Genomic DNA, 19,515 nt, shown 5'->3' with positions numbered 1-19,515 from the left:
TCACCAATGCTATCAGCCCGAAGTGTCCAGCCTTATGTCTCACCCAGCTCTGGGTGTAGATGTGGTAAATCCAGGTTGCATCACAAGCCCTGAATGAATTATTTAAGAATTGCTCTCTATTTCACTGTCATTGTGTTTTGTTTGTGAAATTTATTTTGATAATGGGATTTATCGGATTTTCACTGCTGCGTTTAGGCCGCTGTACACACGCTTGATTTCCTTATGGAGACATATAAATCCATGGCTCTTAAGATTCTTACTTGTCAGGTATATTCCCAGGCGTTGAATATGGGGTGTTGAGTCCATTTCGTTGAGCAAGGAGTAGGTCTTGTCTATTATATATTTGGCTTATGGAACGGTATCTGTTCTAATTTCAATCTCTGGTTTGATGCAGCACCCCAACTCACCTTTCCCCTTAAGCAAGCATAAGTTGGTTTTCTAAATTTCAGACCCTGTTCTGTTTTGTAATTCAGTTCATGTGTAGCCAAGTTCACATTCGGTGTATTAGTGATATCTTAATGTTTCTTTTTCTGTGTGACTTATTTCACTTAGAATCATCGTATCTGAATCCACTCATTATGCCGCGACGGGCCTGATGACATAGATTTCATTGCTGAGTGATATTCCATTGTACATATGTACCACAAATTCTTTATCCATTTTTCGCATTCTGGGATATTTAACTTGTACCGTAGATGAGCTTCTTGTAAACAGAACCGTCCAAAACTTTGGGGTGGCTGTGTGTTTTTGATTTTAATTTCCCTAAGTTATAGGGCCATAAGTGGAAGTGCCGTAGGCTCCGTTGCTTAGTTTTTTAGGTGTTTCAGGAAACACCGTACATTTCTCCAGAGTGGCTGTTAGCAATTTACATCCCGCCCATCAGCATAACAAGGCTCCCTGTTCTCCATGACCTGTCCTGCCTTTCTGGATTTTACACTTTTTTCAGATGGCCCTTTTGACCGTGGGGCAGTGAGACTTCATTGTAGTGCAGATTTCCTTTACACGCTTGCTTGCTTGGCCAAAAAGGGTGTATGCGTTGTTTCCAGAATATATTCAGGAAAAAACGCATACGCCCTTTGTGGCCAAGTGCATCATTGTGGACATTCTGCCTCTTTTAATATGCTTTAAGTGCAATTCCAGTCTACCCCCTGAAATCGTTTTCCTGAAATTCTGCCCTGCTTTCAAGTCCTCTTCGAAGACTTACTTTAATACATTTTTGGACGATAGCTGTCATTCATAACTCTGCAGGTTTGTGAATTACAGTGCCCCTGAGCTCCTTTCTTCAACTCGCTTTCTTGTGAGCTGGCCGCAAAACCGCAGGATTGCTTCAGGCCCTAATCTGGTTCCGGCAGGGCACACTGAGCCTTTGGCTAATTCCCCTTCATTGTGGGAAACGAGCATTCCATTTGCCCGTGCAGGCCCCTACAGCTAGTCTCTCATTGGTTCTCCCTATTCCTGTTCATCTTGGGCAGAAATTGCAAACTGTGCCAAACAGGAAGTTAAAGGCACTGACTCTCCATGTGGGGAGAGTGTTAGTAAAGCGTCTGGAACGGTGAACCCGAGTACCAGGGGACGAAACCTGAGATGCATTTGAAAACCTTTCCCAATCTCACGGTGGACCATACTCTGGGTTTCCCATGCATGTTTTAGCTGAAGGAAGAATCCCTTAAACCTGTAGAGTTGGGAACCATGGAATGGGTACCATGCAGTATGACTTCAAAGCGTCTGCGTTTGCTCACCGAACCTCACCAATGCTATAAGCCCAAAGTGCCCGGCCTTATGTCTCACCCAGCTCTGGGTGTAGATGTGGTAAATCCAGGTTGCATCACAAGCCCTGAATGAATTATTTAAGAATTGCTCTCTATTTCACTGTCATTGTGTTTTGTTTTTGAAATTTATTTTGATAATGGGATTTATCGGATTTTCACTCTTGTGTTTAGGCCGCTGTACACATGCTTGATTTCCTTATGGAGACATATAAATCCATGGGTTTTAAGATTCTTACTTCTCAGGTATATTCGCAGGCGTTGAATAAGGGGTGTTGAGTCCATTTCGTTGAGCAAGGTGTAGGTCTTGTCTATTATATATTTGGCTTATGGAACGGTATCTGTACTAATTTCAATCTTTGGCTTTATGCAGCACCCCAACTCACCTTTCCCCATAAGCAAGCATAAGTTGGTTTTCTAAATTTGAGACCCTGTTCTCTTTTGTATTTCAGTTCATGTGTAGCCAAGTTTACGTTCCGTGTATTAGTTATATCTTATGATCTTTCTTTTTCTGTGAGATTATTTCTCGTAGAATCATAGTACTTGAATCAATTCATTATGCCGCTATGGGCCTGATGACATAGATTTCATTGCTGAGTGATATTCCATTGTACGTACGTACCACAACATCTTTATCCATGTTTTGCTTTCTCGGATATTTAACTTGTACGGTAGACGAGGTTCTTGTAAACAGAGCCATCCCAAATTTTGGGGTGGCTGTGTGTTTTTGATTTTAATTTCCCTAAGCTATAGGACCCTAATTGGAAGTGCCATAGGCTGTGTTGCTTTGTTTCCTACGTGTTTCATGAAACAACATACACTTCTCCAGAGTGGCTGTTGGCAATGTACATCCCGCCCATCAGCATAACAAGGCTCCCTGTTCTCCATGACCTGTCCTGCCTTTCTGGATTTTACACTTTTTTCAGATGGCCCTTTTGACCGGGGGGCAGTGAGACTTCATTGTAGTTCAGATTTCCTTTACACGCTTGCTTGGTTGCCCAAAAAGCACGTATGCGTTTTTTCCTGAATATATTCAGGAAAAAACGCATACGCCTTTTTTGGCCAAGTGCATCATTGTGGACATTCTGCCTCTTTTCGTATGCTTTAAGTGCAATTCCAGTCTACCCCCTGAAATCGCTTTCCTGAAATTCTGCCCCGCTTTCAAGTCCTCTTCGAAGACTTACTTCAATACATTTTTGGACGATAGCTGTCATTCATAACTCTGCAGGTTTGTGAATTACAGTTCCCCTGAGCTCCTTTCTTCAACTCGCTTTCTTGTGAGCTGGCCGCAAAACCGCAGGATTGCTTCAGGCCCAAATCTGGTTCCGGCAGGGCACGCTGAGCCTTTGGTTAATTCCTCTTCCTGGTGGGAAATGAGCGTTCCATTGGCACGTGCAGACACCTACAGCTAGTCTCTCATTGGTTCTCCCTATTCCTGTTCATCTTGCGCAGAAATTGCAAACTGTGCCAAACAGGAGGTTAAAGGCACTGACTCTCCAAGTAGGGAGAGTGTTAGTAAAGCGTCTGGAACGGTGAACCCGAGTACCAGGGGACGAAACCTGAGATGCATTTGAAACCGTTTCCCAATCACACGGTGGTCCATACTCTGGGTTTCCCATGCATGTTTTAGCTGAAGGAAGAATCCCTTAAACCTGGAGAGTTGGGACCCATGGAATGGCTACCATGCAGTATGACTTCAAAGGGTCTGCGTTTGCTCACCGAACCTCACCAATGCTATCAGCCCGAAGTGTCCAGCCTTATGTCTCACCCAGCTCTGGGTGTAGATGTGGTAAATCCAGGTTGCATCACAAGCCCTGAATGAATTATTTAAGAATTGCTCTCTATTTCACTGTCATTGTGTTTTGTTTGTGAAATTTATTTTGATAACGAGATTTATCGGATTTTCACTGCTGCGTTTAGGCCGCTGTACACACGCTTGATTTCCTTATGGAGACATATAAATCCATGGGTCTTAAGATTCTTACTTGTCAGGTATATTCCCAGGTGTTGAATATGGGGTGTTGAGTCCATTTCGTTGAGCAAGGAGTAGGTCTTGTCTATTATATATTTGGCTTATGGAACGTTATCTGTGCTAATTTCAATCTCTGGTTTGATTCAGCACCCCAACTCACCTTTCCCCATAAGCAAGCATAAGTTGGTTTTCTAAATTTGAGACCCTGTTCTGTTTTGTAATTCAGTTCATGTGTAGCCAAGTTTACGTTCCGTGTATTAGTGATATCTTATGATATTTCTTTTTCTGAGTGACTTATTTCTCGTAGAATCGTCGTACCTGAATCCACTGATTTTGCCGCTACGGGCCTGATGACCTAGATCTCATTGCTGAGTGATATTCCATTGTACGTACGTACCACAATTTCTTTATCCATTTTTTGCTTTCTCGGATATTTAATTTGTACCTTAGACGAGGTTCTTGTAAACAGAGCCGTCCCAAACTTTGGGGTGGCTGTGTGTTTTTGATTTTAATATCCCTAAGCTATAGGACCCTAAGTGGAAGTGCCATAGGCTGTGTTGCTTTGTTTCCTACGTGTTTCAGGAAACACCATACACTTCTCCAGTGTGGCTGTTGGCAATTTACATCTCGCCCATCAGCATAACAAGGCTCCCTGTTCTCCATGACCTGTCCTGCCTTTCTGGATTTTACACTTGTTTCAGATGGCCGTTTGGACCGGGGGGCAGTGAGACTTCATTGTAGTTCAGATTTCCTTTACACGCTTGCTTGGTTGGCCAAAAAGGCGTATGCGTTTTTTCCTGAATATATTCAGGAAAAAACGCATACGCCCTTTTTGGCCAAGTGCATCATTGTGGACATTCTGCCTCTTTTCGTATGCTTTAAGTGCAATTCCAGTCTACCCCCTGAAATCGTTTTCCTGAAATTCTGCCCCGCTTTCAAGTCCTCTTCGAAGACTTACTTCAATACATTTTTGGACGATAGCTGTCATTCATAACTCTGCAGGTTTGTGAATTACAGTTCCCCTGAGCTCCTTTCTTTAACTCGCTTCTTGTGAGCTGGCCGCAAAACCGCAGGATTGCTTTAGGCCCTAATCTGGTTCCGGCAGGGCACGCTGAGCCTTTGGTTAATCTCTCTTCCTGGTGGGAAATGAGAGTTCCATTTGCCCGTGCAGACACCTACAGCTAGTCTCTCATTGGTTCTCCCTATTCCTGTTCATCTTGCACAGAAATTGCAAACTGTGTCAAACAGGAGGTTAAAGGCACTGACTCTCCAAGTGGGGAGAGTTTTAGTAAAGCGTCTGGAATGGTGAACCCGTGTACCAGGGGACGAAACCTGAGATGCATTTGAAAACGTTTCCCAATCACACGGTGGACCATACTCTGGGTTTCCCATGCATGTTTTAGCTGACGGAAGAATCCCTTAAACCTGGAGAGTTGGGACCCATGGAATGGCTACCATGCAGTATGACTTCAAAGGGTCTGCGTTTGCTCACCGAACCTCACCAATGCTATCAGCCCGAAGTGTCCAGCCTTATGTCTCACCCAGCTCTGGGTGTAGATGTGGTAAATCCAGGTTGCATCACAAGCCCTGAATGAATTATTTAAGAATTGCTCTCTATTTCACTGTCATTGTGTTTTGTTTGTGAAATTTATTTTGATAATGTGATTTATCGGATTTTCACTGCTGCGTTTAGGCCGCTGTACACACGCTTGATTTCCTTATGGAGACATATAAATCCGTGGCTCTTAAGATTCCTACTTGTCAGGTATATTCCCAGGCATTGAATATGGGGTGTTGAGTCCATTTCGTTGAGCAAGGAGTAGGTCTTGTCTATTATATATTTGGCTTATGGAACGGTATCTGTCCTAATTTCAATCTCTGATTTGATGCAGCACCCCAACTCACCTTTCCCCATAAGCAAGCATAAGTTGGTTTTCTAAATTTGAGACCCTGTTCTGTTTTGTAATTCAGTTCATGTGTAGCCAAGTTTACGTTCCGTGTATTAGTGATATCTTATGATATTTCTTTTTCTGAGTGACTTATTTCTCGTAGAATCATTGTACCTGAATCCACTGATTATGCCGCTACGGGCCTGATGACCTAGATCTCATTGCTGAGTGATATTCCATTGTACGTACGTACCACAATTTCTTTATCCATTTTTTGCTTTCTCGGATATTTAACTTGTACCGTAGACGAGGTTCTTGTAAACAGAGCCGTCCCAAACTTTGGGGTGGCTGTGTGTTTTTGATTTTAATTTCCCTAAGCTATAGGACCCTAAGTGGAAGTGCCATAGGCTGTGTTGCTTTGTTTCCTACGTGTTTCAGGAAACACCATACACTTCTCCAGAGTGGCTGTTGGCAATTTACATCCCGCCCATCAGCATAACAAGGCTCCCTGTTCTCCATGACCTGTCCTGCCTTTCTGGATTTTACACTTGTTTCAGATGGCCGTTTGGACCGGGGGGCAGTGAGACTTCATTGTAGTGCAGATTTCCTTTACACGCTTGCTTGGTTGGCCAAAAAGGGCGTATGCGTTTTTTCCTGAATATATTCAGGAAAAAACGCATACGCCCTTTTTGGCCAAGTGCATCATTGTCGACGTTCTGCCTCTTTTCCTATGCTTTAAATGCAATTCCAGTCTACCCTCTGAAATCGTTTTCCTGCAATTCTGCCCCGCTTTCAAGTCCTCTTCGCAGCCTTCCTTCAATATATTTTTGGACGATAGCTGTCATTTATAACTCTGCAGGTTTGTGAATTACAGTGCCCCTGAGCTCCTTTCTTCAAATCGCTTTCTTGTGAGCTGGCAGCAAACCCGCAGGATTGCTTCAGGCCCTAAACTCTTTCCGGCACGGCATGCTGAGCCTTTGGTTAATTCCTATTTCTGGTGGAAAATGAGCGTTAAATTTGCCCGTGCAGACACCTACAGCTAGTCTCTCATTGGTTCTCCCTATTCCTGTTCATCTTGCGCAGAAATTGCAAACAGTGCCAAACAGGAGGTTAAAGGCACTGACTCTCCAAGTGGGGAGAGTGTTAGTAAAGGGTCTGGAATTGTGAACACGAGTAAAAGGGGACAAAAACTGAGATGCCTTTGAAAACGTTTCCTGGTCACACGGTGCACCATACTGTGGGTTCCCCATGCATGCTTTAGCTGAAGGAAGAATCGCTTAAACCTGGAGAGTTGGGACCCATGGAATGTGTACCATGCAGTATGACTTCAAATCGTCTGCATTTGCTCATCGAACCTCACCAATGCTATCAGCCCGAAGTGTCCAACCTTATGTCTCACTCAGCTCTGGGTTTAGATGAGGTAAATCCAGGTTGCATCACAAGCCCTGAATGAATTATTAAGAATTGCTCTCTATTTCACTGTCATTGGGTTTTGTTTTTGTAATTCATTTTGATAATAGGATTTATCGGATTTTCTCTGCTGCCTTCATGCAGCTGTACACAGGCTTGATTCTCTTATGGAGACATATAAATCCATGGGTTTGAAGATTCTTACTAGTCAGGTGTATTCCTAGGCGTTGAATATAGGGTGTTTAGCCCATTTCGTTGAGCAATGGGTAGGTCTTGAATATTACATATTTGACTTATGGAATTGTATATGTGCTAATTTCTATCTGTGGTTTTATGCAGAACCCCAACTCACCTTTCCCCTTAAGCAAACATAAGTTGGTTTTCTCAACTTGAGCACCTGTTCTGTTTTGTAATTCAGTTCATGTGTAGCCAAGATTACATTCCGTGTATTAGTGATATCTTATGATGTTTCATTTTCTGTGTGACTTATTTCACTTAGAATCATTGTACCTTAATCCACTCATTATGCCACGACATGCCTGATGACATAGATTTCATGGGTGAGTGATATTCCATTGTACGTACGTACCACAACTTCTTTATCCATTTTTCGCTTTCTGGGATATTTAACTTGTACCGTAGATGAGGTTCTTGTAAACAGAGCCGTCTGAAACTTTGGGGTGGCTGTGTGTTTTTGATTTTAATTTCCCTAAGCTATAGGACCATAAGTGGAAGTGCCGTAGGCTCCGTTGCTTTGTTTTTTAGATGTTTCAGGAAACACCATACAATTCTCCAGAGTGGCTCTTGGAAATTTACATCCCGCCCATCAGCATAACAAGGCTCCCTGTTCTCCATGACCTGTGCTGCATTTCTGGTTTTTACACTTTTTTCAGATGGCCCTTTTGACCCGGGGGCAGTGAGACTTCATTGTAGTGCAGATTTCTTTAACATGCTTGCTTGGTTGGTCAAAAAGTGCGTATGCGTGTTTTCCTGAATATATTCAGGAAAACACGCATACGCCCTTTATGGCCAAGTGCATCATTGTCGACGTTCTGCCTCTTTTGCTATGCTTTAAATGCAATTCCAGTCAACCCCCTGAAATCGTTTTCCTGCAATTCTGCCCCGCTTTCAAGTCCTCTTCGCAGCCTTTTTTCAATATATTTTTGGACGATAGCTGTCATTTATAACTCTGCATGTTTGTGAATTACAGTGCCCCTGAGCTCCTTTCTTCAAATCGCTTTCTTGTGTGCTGACCGCAAACCCGCAGGATTGCTTCAGGCCCTAATCTGTTTCTGGCACGGCATGCTGAGCGTTTGGTTAATTCCTCTTCCTGGTGGGAAATGAGCATTAAATTTGCCCGTGCAGACACCTACAGCTAGTCTCTCATTGGTTCTCCCTTTTCCTGTTCATCTTGTGCAGAAATTGCAAAACTGTGCCAAACAGGAGGTTAAAGGCACTGATTCTCCAGGTAGGGACAGTGTAAGTAAAGCATCTGGAATGGTGAACCCGAGTACCAGGGGACGAAAACTGAGACGCATTTGAAAACGTTTCCCGGTCACACGGTGGACCATACTCTGGGATTCCCATGCATGTTTTAGCTGAAGGAAGAATCCTTTAAACATGGAGAGTTGGGACCCATGGAATGTGTACCATGCAGTATGACTTCAAAGGGTCTGCATTTGCTCACTGAACCTCACCAATGGTATCCGCCCGAAGTGTCCAGCCTTATGTCTCACCCAGCTCTAGGTGTAGATGTGGTAACTCCAGGTTGCATCACAAGCCTTGAATGAATTATTTAAGAATTGCTCTCTATTTCACTGTCATTGTGTTTAGTTTTTGTAATTTATTTGATAATGGGATTTATCGGATTTTCACGGCTGCATTTATGGCGCTGTACACATGCCTGATTCTCTTACGGAGACATATAAATCCATGGGTGTTAAGATTCTTGATTGGCAGGTGTATTCCTAGGCATTGAATATGGGGTGTTTAGTCCATTTCGTAGAGCAAGGAGTAGGTCTTGACTATTAAATATTTGGCTTATGGAACGGTATCTGTTCTAATTTCAATCTCTGGTTTTATGCAGCACCCCAACTCACCTTTCCCCTTAAGCAAGCATAAGTTGGTTTTCTAAATTTCAGACCCTGTTCTGTTTTGTAATTCAGTTCATGTGTAGCCAAGTTCACATTCGGTGTATTAGTGATATCTTAATGTTTCTTTTTCTGTGTGACTTATTTCACTTAGAATCATCGTATCTGAATCCACTCATTATGCCGCGACGGGCCTGATGACATAGATTTCATTGCTGAGTGATATTCCATTGTACATATGTACCACAAATTCTTTATCCATTTTTCGCATTCTGGGATATTTAACTTGTACCGTAGATGAGCTTCTTGTAAACAGAACCGTCCAAAACTTTGGGGTGGCTGTGTGTTTTTGATTTTAATTTCCCTAAGTTATAGGGCCATAAGTGGAAGTGCCGTAGGCTCCGTTGCTTAGTTTTTTAGGTGTTTCAGGAAACACCGTACATTTCTCCAGAGTGGCTGTTAGCAATTTACATCCCGCCCATCAGCATAACAAGGCTCCCTGTTCTCCATGACCTGTCCTGCCTTTCTGGATTTTACACTTTTTTCAGATGGCCCTTTTGACCGTGGGGCAGTGAGACTTCATTGTAGTGCAGATTTCCTTTACACGCTTGCTTGCTTGGCCAAAAAGGGTGTATGCGTTTTTTCCGGAATATATTCAGGAAAAAACGCATACGCCCTTTGTGGCCAAGTGCATCATTGTGGACATTCTGCCTCTTTTAATATGCTTTAAGTGCAATTCCAGTCTACCCCCTGAAATCGTTTTCCTGAAATTCTGCCCTGCTTTCAAGTCCTCTTCGAAGACTTACTTTAATACATTTTTGGACGATAGCTGTCATTCATAACTCTGCAGGTTTGTGAATTACAGTGCCCCTGAGCTCCTTTCTTCAACTCGCTTTCTTGTGAGCTGGCCGCAAAACCGCAGGATTGCTTCAGGCCCTAATCTGGTTCCGGCAGGGCACACTGAGCCTTTGGCTAATTCCCCTTCATTGTGGGAAACGAGCGTTCCATTTGCCCGTGCAGGCCCCTACAGCTAGTCTCTCATTGGTTCTCCCTATTCCTGTTCATCTTGGGCAGAAATTGCAAACTGTGCCAAACAGGAAGTTAAAGGCACTGACTCTCCATGTGGGGAGAGTGTTAGTAAAGCGTCTGGAACGGTGAACCCGAGTACCAGGGGACGAAACCTGAGATGCATTTGAAAACGTTTCCCAATCACACGGTGGACCATACTCTGGGTTTCCCATGCATGTTTTAGCTGAAGGAAGAATCCCTTAAACCTGTAGAGTTGGGAACCATGGAATGGGTACCATGCAGTATGACTTCAAAGCGTCTGCGTTTGCTCACCGAACCTCACCAATGCTATAAGCCCAAAGTGCCCGGCCTTATGTCTCACCCAGCTCTGGGTGTAGATGTGGTAAATCCAGGTTGCATCACAAGCCCTGAATGAATTATTTAAGAATTGCTCTCTATTTCACTGTCATTGTGTTTTGTTTTTGAAATTTATTTTGATAATGGGATTTATCGGATTTTCACTCTTGTGTTTAGGCCGCTGTACACATGCTTGATTTCCTTATGGAGACATATAAATCCATGGGTTTTAAGATTCTTACTTCTCAGGTATATTCGCAGGTGTTGAATAAGGGGTGTTGAGTCCATTTCGTTGAGCAAGGTGTAGGTCTTGTCTATTATATATTTGGCTTATGGAACGGTATCTGTACTAATTTCAATCTTTGACTTTATGCAGCACCCCAACTCACCTTTCCCCATAAGCAAGCATAAGTTGGTTTTCTAAATTTGAGACCCTGTTCTCTTTTGTATTTCAGTTCATGTGTAGCCAAGTTTACGTTCCGTGTATTAGTTATATCTTATGATCTTTCTTTTTCTGTGAGATTATTTCTCGTAGAATCATAGTACTTGAATCAATTCATTATGCCGCTATGGGCCTGATGACATAGATTTCATTGCTGAGTGATATTCCATTGTACGTACGTACCACAACATCTTTATCCATGTTTTGCTTTCTCGGATATTTAACTTGTACGGTAGACGAGGTTCTTGTAAACAGAGCCATCCCAAATTTTGGGGTGGCTGTGTGTTTTTGATTTTAATTTCCCTAAGCTATAGGACCCTAATTGGAAGTGCCATAGGCTGTGTTGCTTTGTTTCCTACGTGTTTCATGAAACAACATACACTTCTCCAGAGTGGCTGTTGGCAATGTACATCCCGCCCATCAGCATAACAAGGCTCCCTGTTCTCCATGACCTGTCCTGCCTTTCTGGATTTTACACTTTTTTCAGATGGCCCTTTTGACCGGGGGGCAGTGAGACTTCATTGTAGTTCAGATTTCCTTTACACGCTTGCTTGGTTGCCCAAAAAGCACGTATGCGTTTTTTCCTGAATATATTCAGGAAAAAACGCATACGCCTTTTTTGGCCAAGTGCATCATTGTGGACATTCTGCCTCTTTTCGTATGCTTTAAGTGCAATTCCAGTCTACCCCCTGAAATCGTTTTCCTGAAATTCTGCCCCGCTTTCAAGTCCTCTTCGAAGACTTACTTCAATACATTTTTGGACGATAGCTGTCATTCATAACTCTGCAGGTTTGTGAATTACAGTTCCCCTGAGCTCCTTTCTTCAAATCGCTTTCTTGTGTGCTGACCGCAAACCCGCAGGATTGCTTCAGGCCCTAATCTGTTTCTGGCACGGCATGCTGAGCGTTTGGTTAATTCCTCTTCCTGGTGGGAAATGAGCATTAAATTTGCCCGTGCAGACACCTACAGCTAGTCTCTCATTGGTTCTCCCTATTCCTGTTCATCTTGCGCAGAAATTGCAAAACTGTGCCAAACAGGAGGTTAAAGGCACTGATTCTCCAGGTAGGGACAGTGTAAGTAAAGCATCTGGAATGGTGAACCCGAGTACCAGGGGACGAAAACTGAGACGCATTTGAAAACGTTTCCCGGTCACACGGTGGACCATACTCTGGGATTCCCATGCATGTTTTAGCTGAAGGAAGAATCCTTTAAACATGGAGAGTTGGGACCCATGGAATGTGTACCATGCAGTATGACTTCAAAGGGTCTGCATTTGCTCACTGAACCTCACCAATGGTATCCGCCCGAAGTGTCCAGCCTTATGTCTCACCCAGCTCTAGGTGTAGATGTGGTAACTCCAGGTTGCATCACAAGCCTTGAATGAATTATTTAAGAATTGCTCTCTATTTCACTGTCATTGTGTTTAGTTTTTGTAATTTATTTGATAATGGGATTTATCGGATTTTCACGGCTGCATTTATGGCGCTGTACACATGCCTGATTCTCTTACGGAGACATATAAATCCATGGGTGTTAAGATTCTTAATTGGCAGGTGTATTCCTAGGCATTGAATATGGGGTGTTTAGTCCATTTCGTAGAGCAAGGAGTAGGTCTTGACTATTAAATATTTGGCTTATGGAACGGTATCTGTTCTAATTTCAATCTCTGGTTTTATGCAGCACCCCAACTCACCTTTCCCCTTAAGCAAGCATAAGTTGGTTTTCTAAATTTGAGACCCTGTTCTGTTTTGTAATTCAGTTCATGTGTAGCCAAGTTCACATTCGGTGTATTAGTGATATCTTAATGTTTCTTTTTCTGTGTGACTTATTTCACTTAGAATCATCGTATCTGAATCCACTCATTATGCTGCGACGGGCCTGATGACATAGATTTCATTGCTGAGTGATATTCCATTGTACATATGTACCACAAATTCTTTATCCATTTTTCGCATTCTGGGATATTTAACTTGTACCGTAGATGAGCTTCTTGTAAACAGAACCGTCCAAAACTTTGGGGTGGCTGTGTGTTTTTGATTTTAATTTCCCTAAGTTATAGGGCCATAAGTGGAAGTGCCGTAGGCTCCGTTGCTTAGTTTTTTAGGTGTTTCAGGAAACACCGTACATTTCTCCAGAGTGGCTGTTAGCAATTTACATCCCGCCCATCAGCATAACAAGGCTCCCTGTTCTCCATGACCTGTCCTGCCTTTCTGGATTTTACACTTTTTTCAGATGGCCCTTTTGACCGTGGGGCAGTGAGACTTCATTGTAGTGCAGATTTCCTTTACACGCTTGCTTGCTTGGCCAAAAAGGGTGTATGCGTTTTTTCCGGAATATATTCAGGAAAAAACGCATACGCCCTTTGTGGCCAAGTGCATCATTGTGGACATTCTGCCTCTTTTAATATGCTTTAAGTGCAATTCCAGTCTACCCCCTGAAATCGTTTTCCTGAAATTCTGCCCTGCTTTCAAGTCCTCTTCGAAGACTTACTTTAATACATTTTTGGACGATAGCTGACATTCATAACTCTGCAGGTTTGTGAATTACAGTGCCCCTGAGCTCCTTTCTTCAACTCGCTTTCTTGTGAGGTGGCCGCAAAACCGCAGGATTGCTTCAGGCCCTAATCTGGTTCCGGCAGGGCACACTGAGCCTTTGGCTAATTCCCCTTCATTGTGGGAAACGAGCGTTCCATTTGCCCGTGCAGGCCCCTACAGCTAGTCTCTCATTGGTTCTCCCTATTCCTGTTCATCTTGGGCAGAAATTGCAAACTGTGCCAAACAGGAAGTTAAAGGCACTGACTCTCCATGTGGGGAGAGTGTTAGTAAAGCGTCTGGAACGGTGAACCCGAGTACCAGGGGACGAAACCTGAGATGCATTTGAAAACGTTTCCCAATCACACGGTGGACCATACTCTGGGTTTCCCATGCATGTTTTAGCTGAAGGAAGAATCCCTTAAACCTGGAGAGTTGGGACCCATGGAATGGCTACCATGCAGTATGACTTCAAAGGGTCTGCGTTTGCTCACCGAACCTCACCAATGCTATCAGCCCGAGGAGTCGAGCCTTATGTCTCACCCAGATCTGGGTGTAGATGTGGTAAATCCAGGTTGCATCACAAGCCCTGAATGAATTATTTAAGAATTGCTCTCTATTTCACTGTCATTGTGTTTTGTTTGTGAAATTTATTTTGATAACGGGATTTATCGGATTTTCACTGCTGCGTTTAGGCCGCTGTACACACGCTTGATTTCCTTATGGAGACATATAAATCCATGAGTCTTAAGATTCTTACTTGTCAGGTATATTCCCAGGCGTTGAATATGGGGTGTTGAGTCCATTTTGTTGAGCAAGGAGTAGGTCTTGTCTATTATATATTTGGCTTATGGAACGGTATCTGTTCTAATTTCAATCTCTGGTTTGATGCAGCACCCCAACTCACCTTTCACCATAAGCAAGCATAAGTTGGTTTTCTATATTTGAGACCCTGTTCTGTTTTGTAATTCAGTTCATGTGTAGCCAAGTTTACGTTCCGTGTATTAGTGATATCTTATGATGTTTCTTTTTCTGTGTGACATATTTCTCGTAGAATCGTCGTACCTGAATCCACTCATTATGCGGCTACGGGCCTGATGACGTAGATTTCATTGCTGAGTGATATTCCATTGTACGTACGTACCTCAACTTCTGTATCCATTTATTGCTTTCTCGGATATTTAACTTGTACCGTAGACGAGGTTCTTGTAAAGATAGCCGTCCCAAACTTTGGGGTGGCTGTGTGTTTTTGATTTTAATTTCCCTAAGCTATAGGACCATAAGTGGAAGTGCCATAGGCCTTGTTGCTTTGTTTCCTACGTGTTTCAGGAAAAACCATACGCTTCTCCAGAGTGGCTGTTGGCAATTTACATCCCACCCATCAGCATAACAAGGCTCCCTGTTCTCCATGACCTGTCCTGCCTTTCTGGATTTTACACTTTTTTCAGATGGCCCTTTTGACCGGGGGGCAGTGATACTTCATTGTAGTGCAGATTTCCTTTACACGCTTGCTTGGTTGGCCAAAAAGGGCGTATGCGTTTTTTCTTGAATATATTCAGGAAAAAACGCATACGCACTTTTTGGCCAAGTGCATCATTGTGGACATTCTGCCGCTTTTCCTATGCTTTAAGTGCAATTCCAGTCTACCCCCTGAAATCGTTTTCCTGAAATTCTGCCCCGTGTTCAAGTCCTCTTCGAAGACTTACTTCAATACATTTTTGGACGATAGCTGTCATTCATTATTCTGCAGGTTTCTGAATTACAGTGCCCCTGAGCTCCTTTCTTCAACTCGTTTCTTGTGAGCTGGCCGCAAAACCGAAGGATTGCTTCAGGCCCTAATCTGGTTCCGGCAGGGCACGCTGAGCCTTTGGTTAATTCCTCTTCCTGGTGGGAAATGAGCGTTCCATTTGCCCATGCAGACACCTACAGCTAGTCTCTCATTGGTTCTCCCGATACCTGTTCATCTTGCGCAGAAATTGCAAACTGTGCCAAACAGGAGGTTAAAGCACTGACTCTCCAAGTGGGGAGAGTGTTAGTAAAGCGTCTGGAATGGTGAACCCGAGTACCAGGGGACGAAACCTGAGATGCATTTGAAAACGTTTCCCAATCACACGGTGGACCATACTCTGGGTTTCCCATGCATGTTTTAGCTGACGGAAGAATCCCTTAAACCTGGAGAGTTGTGACCCATGTAATGGGTACCATGCAGTATGACTTCAGTGGGTCTGCGTCTGTTCACCGAACCTCACCAATGCTATCAGCCCGAAGTGTCCAGCCTTATGTCTCACCCAGCTCTGGGTGTAGATTTGGTAAATCCAGGTTGCATCACAAGCCCTTAATGAATTATTTAAGAATTGCTCTCTATTTCACTGTCATTTTGTTTTGTTTTTGAAATATATTTTGATAATGGGATTTATCGGATTTTCACTGCTGCGTTTAGGCCGCTGTACACACGCTTGATTTCCTTATGGAGACATATAAAGCCATGGGTCTCAAGATTCTTACTTGTCAGGTATATTCCCAGGCGTTGAATATGTGGTGTTGGGTCCATTTCGTTGAGCAAGGAGTAGGTCTTGTCTATTATATATTTGGCTTATGGAACGGTATCTGTGCTAATTTCAATCTCTGGTTTTATGCAGCACCCCAACTCACCTTTCCCCATAAGCAAGCATAAGTTGGTTTTCTAAATTTGAGACCCTGTTCTGTTTTGTAATTCAGTTCATGTGTAGCCAAGTTTACATTCCGTGTATTAGTGATATCTTATGATGTTTCTTTTCCTGTGTGACTTATTTCTCGTAGAATCGTCGTACCTGAATCCACTCATTACGCCGCTACGGGTCTGACGACGTAGATCTCATTGCTGTGTGATATTCCATTGTACGTACGTACCACAACTTCTTTATCCATTTTTTGTTTTCTCGGATATTTAACTTGTACCGTAGACGAGGTTCTTGTAAACAGAGCCATCCCAAATTTTGGGGTGGCTGTGTGTTTTTGATTTTAATTACCCTAAGCTATAGGACCATAAGTGGAAGTGCCATAGGCTGTGTTTCTTTGTTTCCTACGTGTTTCAGGAAACACCATACACTTCTCCAGAGTGGCTGTTGGCAATTTACATCCCGCCCATCAGCATAACAAGGCTCCCTGTTCTCCATGACCTGTCCTGCCTTTCTGGATTTTAAACTTTCTTCAGATGACCCTTTTGACCGGGGGGCAGTGAGACTTCATTGTAGTGCAGATTTCCTTTACACGCTTGCTTGGTTGGCCTAAAAGGGCGTATGCGTTTTTCACTGAATATATTCAGGAAAAAACGCATACGCCCCTTTTGGCCAAGTGCATCATTGTCGACATTCTGCCTCTTTTCCTATGCTTTAAATGCAATTCCAGTCTACCCCCTGAAATCATCTTGATGAAATTCTGCCCCGCTTTCAAGTCCTCTTCGAAGACTTACTTCAATACATTTGTGGACGATAGCTGTCATCCATAACTCTGCAGGTTTTTGAATTACAGTGCCCCTGAGCTCCTTTCTTCAACTCGCTTTCTCGTGAGCTGGCCGCAAAACCGCAGGATTGCTTCAGGCCCTAATCTGGTTCCGGCAGGGAACGCTGAGCCTTTGGTTAATTCCTCTTCCTGGTGGGAAATGAGTGTTAAATTTGCCCGTGCAGACACCTACAGCTAGTCTCTCATTGGTTCTCCCTATTCCTGTACATCTAGCGCAGAAATAGCAAACTGTGCAAAACAGGAGGTTAAAGACACTGACTGTCCAAGAGGGGAGAATGTTAGAAAAGCGTATGGAATGGTGAACCCGAGTACCTGGGGACGAAACCTGAGATGCATTTGAAAACGTTTCCCAATCACACGGTGGACCATACTCTGGGTTTCCCATGCATGTTTTAGCTGAAGGAAGAATCCCTTAAACCTGGAGAGTTGGGACCCATGGAATGGGTACCATGCTGTATGACTTCAATGGGTCTGCGTCTGTTCACCGAACCTCACCAATGCTATCAGCCCGAAGAGTCCAGCCTTATGTCTCACCCAGCTCTGGGTGTAGATTTGGTAAATCCAGGTTGCATCACAAGCCCTTAATGAATTATTTAAGAATTGCTCTCTATTTCACTGTCATTTTGTTTTGTTTTTGAAATATATTTTGTTAAAGGGATTTATCGGATTTTCACTGCTTCGTTTAGGCCGCTGTACACATGCTTGATTTCCTTATGTAGACATATAAATCCATGGGTCTTAAGATTCTTACTTGTCAGGTATATTCCCAGACGTTGAATATGGGGTGTTGAGTCCATTTCGTTGAGCAAGGAGTAGGTCTAGTCTATTATATATTTGGCTTATGGAACGGTATCTGTGCTAATTGCAATCTCTGGTTTGATGCAGGACCCCAACTCACCTTTCCCCATAAGCAAGCATAAGTTGGTTTTCTAAATTTGAGACCCTGTTCTGTTTTGTAATTCAGTTCATGCGTAGACAAGTTTACATTCCGTGTATTACTGATATCTTATGATATTTCTTTTTCTGTGTGACTTATTTCTCGTAGAATCGTCGTACCTGAATCCACTCATTATGCTGCTACGGGCCTGATGACGTAGATCGCATTGCTGAGTGATATTACATTGTACGTGCGTACCACAACTTCTTTATCCATTTTGTGCTTTCTTGGATATTTAACATGTACCGTAGACGAGGTTCTTGTAAACAGAGCCGTCCCAAACTTTGGGGTGGCTGTGTGTTTTTGATTTTAATTTCCCTAAGCTATAGGACCCTGAGTGGAAGTGTCATAGGCTGTGTTGCTTTGTTTCCTACGTGTTTCAGGAAACACCATACACTTCTCCAGAGTGGCTGTTGGCAATTTACATCCCGCCCATCAGCATAATAAGGTTCCCTTTTCTCCATGACCTGTGCTGCCTTTCTGGATTTTACACTTTTTTCAGAGGGCCCTTTTGACCGGGGGGCAGTGAGACTTCATTGTAGTGCAGATTTCCTTTGCACGCTTGCTTGGTTGGCCAAAAAGGGCGTATGCGTTTTTTCCTGAATATATTCAGGAAAAAACGCATACGCCCTTTTTGGCCAAGTGCATCATTGTCGACATTCTGCCTCTTTTCCTATGCTTTAAGTGCAATTCCAGTCTACCCCCTGAAATCGTTTTCCTGAAATTCTGCCCCGCTTTCAAGTCCTCTTCGTAGACTTACTTCAATACATTTTTGGACGAGAGCTGTCATTCATAACTCTGCAATTTTGTGAATTACAGTGCCCCTGAGCTCCTTTCTTCAACTCGCTTTCTGGTGAGCTGGCCGCAAACCCACATGATTGCTTCAGGCCCTAATCTGATTCCGGCACGGCATGCTGAGCCTTTGGTTAATTCCTCTTCCTGGTGGGAATGAGCATTAAATTTGCACGTGCAGACAGCTACAGCTAGTCTCTGATTGGTTCTCCCTATTCCTGTTCACCTTGCGCAGAATTTCCAAACTGTGCCAAACATGAGGTTAAAGGCACTGACTCTCCATGTGGAGAGAGTGTTAGTAAAGTGTCTGGAATGGTGATCCCGTGTAAAAGGGGACGAAAACTGAGATGCATTTGAAAACGCTTCCCAGTCACACGGTGTACCATACTTTGGGTTTCCCATGCATGTTTTAGCTGAAGGAAGAATCTCTTAAACCTGGAGAGTTGGGACCCATGGAATGGGTACCATGCAGTATGACTTCAAATGGTCTGCATTTGCTCATCGTACCTCACCAGTGCTATCCGCCCGAAGTGTCCAACCTTATGTCTCACTCAGCTCTTGGTGCAGATGTGGTTAATCCAGGTTGCATCACAAGCTCTGAATGAATTATTTAAGAGTAGCTCTCTATTTCACTGTCATTGTGTTTTGTTTTTGTAAATCATTTTTATAATTGGATATATCGGATTTTCTCTGCTGCGTTCATAAATCTATACACACGCTTGATTCTCTTACGGAGACATATAAATCCATGGGTTTGAAGATTCTTACTAGTCAGGTGCATTCCTAGGCGTTGAATATGGGGTGTTTAGTCCATTTCGTT

This window comes from Delphinapterus leucas, chromosome 19, assembly GCF_059928025.1.
Source record: "Delphinapterus leucas isolate spDelLeu-1000000601 "Yukka" chromosome 19, BTC_Dleu_Yukka2, whole genome shotgun sequence".
NCBI classification, from domain to species: domain Eukaryota; kingdom Metazoa; phylum Chordata; class Mammalia; order Artiodactyla; family Monodontidae; genus Delphinapterus; species Delphinapterus leucas.
Note: the sequence above shows the minus strand (reverse complement) of the source record.